This window comes from Quercus robur, chromosome 4 (genome assembly GCF_932294415.1).
Source record: "Quercus robur chromosome 4, dhQueRobu3.1, whole genome shotgun sequence".
Classification (NCBI taxonomy): Eukaryota; Viridiplantae; Streptophyta; class Magnoliopsida; order Fagales; family Fagaceae; genus Quercus; species Quercus robur.
The window spans coordinates 20,537,874-20,542,443 of record NC_065537.1 but is presented as its reverse complement, the minus strand read 5'-3'; positions in this window follow the sequence as shown (position 1 = coordinate 20,542,443).

Genomic DNA, 4,570 nt, shown 5'->3' with positions numbered 1-4,570 from the left:
GTTGAAGCAAATGAGAGAAATGCAAAAATAAGTGTGAGAGAGTGCTAAGAGACTTGGAAGAGAGCGTCAATTTATAGTCAAGGGGTGGGTCGATTTATAGTCATAGGCGGTGGTTTTTTTTGTTTGAAAGGGAAATATACTGGGATTAAAACAATAAAGGAAAACACATAAAGTACAAATAATGCTAAAGTATGCTGGTAAAAAAATAACAATAATAAAAATAATAAAAAATTTTTCTCCAAACTCATTAAATTTTTCATATATATATATATATATATTTTTTTTTTTGTAAATTTTGAAAATCTATCCGTTTAATTTCATGTTCCTTATATTCTAAACATATATATATCAAATTTCGCTCAAATCAAATATTATTTACTATTTGATCAATTAACTTTTATTTTTATGTACTACTAGATTACAAAAACTTAAAATTATAATATTTATTTGATGACATAATAATTAATCTTTAATTTTTTTAAAATTTTATAAATATTAAAAATATAATAAGAACATATAATTTAATAGTTGGATTTTTACTTAATATAAAAACAATGGTAAAGGATAACTTCGACTACAAAGCGTATTGGGAACGCATTTGAGTTTCTGGATCATTCCATTATCCGGACGATGTCATTGCTTTGGTCATGTTTGATTCCCAAGTTCGTTTTGAGTTTCTGATTTCTGACTCTCTTGACTCTCTTTTTACCTAAACTATGCCTTTAGTCTAACAAAAGTAAAGAATTAATATGGGACACGTGCATGGTTAGATATAATTGCCACAGGCCTTTCAGGCACTTCAGAGTTCAGACTTCTCTTTGTACCCTCATTTTGGAGGTATTGTGCATAACATCATCCATCAGCCATTCAAAATAGTAAGTTAGGAAAGTTTTCAAAGAATTAAGGAAACTAACATCTCGAGTTTTAGAAACTCGAGATCCATATTATAACTCGAGTCCAAGAGACTCGTTTTGGGAGTGTGAAAATGCCACATAGATCTCGAGTCTTTAAAACTCGATTTCCATGCAAAAAAATTTCACCTATAGTGGCGTTTTTAAGCTTTACAGTAACGTTTTAAAATCCTATAGCGGCGTTTTCCTGCAAAATTTTTTTTAAAGTACAGGTTTAGGGAGGTCCTATAGTGGCGTTTTTAAGCCATATAGTGACGTTTTATAGACCTATAGCGGCGTTTTTACTCAATTAATGGAAATCGAGTGTTTAAAACTCGATTTTCAGCCTGATTTTTTTATTTATCCACTTACAAATCGAGACTTAAAAACTCGAGTTTTATCTTGGAACTCGAGTTTTAGACACTCGAGATGCTAGTTTTCAAAATTGTTTTGAAACGTGATAATTAACTAAATTTTTTAATATTTATTGTTATTTAGAAAAAAAAATTCCTCATTTTGTCCATTAGAAACAGACAAACAACAAAAATTGGAAATAAGTAAAAAAAGAAACAAATATTAATGAGAAGAATATCTTGAATAAAAAAATATTAAAATAATTTCATTAGGGACAAAAGGGGCTAGCGCTTTTACTAGAAATTTCTAGCCAACCTTCCTATAAAAGATATTTTCTTAACATCAAATATCTTATATTTGATGTTAAGAAAATATCTTTTATAAGATTTGGTAGAGTTATCATTGGTAGAGTTATCATTTTTATAAGATTTTTTTTTTTTTTTTTTTTTCATCAAAAAAAAAATCTTATAAAAATGATAACTCTACCAATTTTTTTGTCCTTAACACTCCTCAATTTTTAGGAATTAGTCACTTTAACAGTCTTCTTATATGGGTATCTAAAATATGAACGATGTACAACACAAATCCTAGTGAATCCAATCAACCAAATTTTAATTAGGCATCATTACATTAACGTAATTATGGCTTCAAAATTTAAAAACAAAAAAATCGAGAGAAAGAATAAAATTTGGAAGGTGAGCATGTACATATGAATTTTGTCCGTCTATTTCATCCAAATATCCAATCACAGTCCTCAACCAAAAATAAGCTACATTAATGGTAACTTATTATTATTTTTTTTTTTGGAGAAACAATGGTAACTTATTTAAGCGAGTAGTTCTATGATCACAAATTGTTCTATAATTTTTTTGTCACAATTTTAACATTATAGATTGTGAATGGTTAACTATTATTTACTTATGTTTCACTATTGTTTTTTCATTAATCACAGTTTATATCACATCACAGTTATAGCAAAAGGTTGTGAAAAATTGTGTGGTCATAGACTTTTTCTATTTAAGATCCATTGTCTTCTCTTTTGGATCTTTGGGAGTCTCTTCAATTGTCTCAATCCTCTGTTAATAAACTCTTGCACATTGTGTTCTTAAGAGTTGATTTGTCTCTACTTCTCTTTCCATATTGCATTATGTAGGGGTGGAATTTTGTTTTATTCTTGATTTCTGCGTCTTCGAATGTAAATGATTTTTAGTTTTGATTTTTGGCTCAAATGGTTATTGATTTGTAGGAATAATTGTATTTGGTGAGTGATTAGGATCTTGATGTCAAAGCAAATGAATTTATGGTGTCGACCATAGTTTTTTATTCTGAGTTTTGATGCCAGGATTCATGTGGGTGAAACAAATTAAGGACATGATATAGTTGAAGTTTCAATGAGGATAGACATGATTCTAAAGAGAAAATTCACCTTCTATCAATTTCAACATCAAGATTCTAAACCATTAATTAAGTATGGGTGAACAATCCAAAGTCCAAAGTCCATATGAATTTGTAACAATGACTATAGTTTATTAACCAAAAATGTCATGAAAGGTTGTAATAAACCTGGAAATTTCACATTAACTATTATTTACAACTAGTTGCAAACCCGCGCAATGCGCGGAAAAATTTGACATCATAATTTTTTTTTTTTTTTTAAATGAAAAAAATGGGTAGATGGGGCGACCTAAGTTGGACTTGAGACTTATAAGTAATAGTCACAAACTCATCTCAAAATAATGTGATTACATTCTAATATAAAGTAGTATATATTCTGTAGGTAAATAAGTCTATGTCTTGATATATATATATATATATATATATATTTCCAAGGAAACATGTTGCAATTTGCTTTCAATTATTATATATGGCAAGATATTTTGTAACATGATATAATATAGCGAAATATGCATCAAAATCCAACACAATAAAAAAAAAAAAAAATTTGGAGAATGTACAATTTTGATTAGAACATGAAAATGAATCTTGATTATTTCATATGGAAGCTAACATTATTTTTCATTTTTTGAGAAGTTAATGAGTAATTTATACAAATTTTGTTTATTAAACCAAGCTATAACAATTTATATTTTGATATTCACTAAACTCATATATGAAAATAACCTATTTTATAGAATTTTTTCTCCACAATTTAATAAACCTGAAAACAGAGGAATCCAAATGTGTGGTAAATCTTAGTCAATCAATAAATAACACAAAAGGGGTAGGAGAAAGCAAAATTAGTCATGATAGAATTTTTTATACATGCTCATAATTGTGTTTTAATACCATAGAAGCAGTTCATTTTGTTGAGCTATTCACAAATTTATACATTTAATACTCTTGTTCTCTACGACTATATCTAGTTTGATCTCTTCCAGTTCTAGATCTACAGCTTTAGCCCAAATTATAGCATATAAGCCAATGATCATGCAAAATGAACCTAGCAAGATGAAGCCAAACACAATTTCTAAATTTTAACAAATCAGCCAAGAAAATAGTAAGAGAAAAAAACAAAAGAAAACTTCGAAGAAGAGCATATTTTTTTGTGGAGCACCAAGCCTAAAAAAAAAGTGTAATATATCCAATTCATATTGTGTTTTCCAATATGATAACAGTTGTTAAATACGTTCTATACATTCTAGAAAGAAGGAAGAGAGAAAGATATTAAGTGATAAACTATCATGTGTTAACAATCAATGAAATAAATTATAAATTACACCGCAAGAGTATTGTACTGTTGATTGTAGAGTTGCCAATGAAATATTATATATATATATATATATATGAACACTTGCTAAAAAGTGTGACATATGTGAAACATAATTCTAGTGATAATTTTTTTTTTTTTTTTTAAAAAATGTAAGAGAATTTGATTAGTAATACCTACATACCCAAAATAACCAAAAAACAACTATTTACAAAGAAATGTAAACAAACTAACAACCATTTATCACTTATTATCCTAAAGAAAAAGAAAATTATGGTAGTAATTTTGTGTTTAATAGTTTTGGTTCTTTGAGTAGTGCTAACACAAGATTGTTGCCATTATCTTGATATAACCTTCTTAAATTCTAATCAATTCAAGAACTTATAAGAAGTTTATGCAGATGAATATAAGTAAAAAGTGCTAAAGAAATATGTATTACACTAAAATATTTGAGTATTTTGGATTGAAGAGCAACATGTTGTAGCCAAATTGAACTTGGAATAAGAGATAAGTTTAAGCTAAATAAGGTATGATGATTTAATTCATATAGAAGGGTACAAAATCATTGTGCTCTGTTTTAATAAATACAAAGAACATATTGAACTCAAAAAAAGAAATA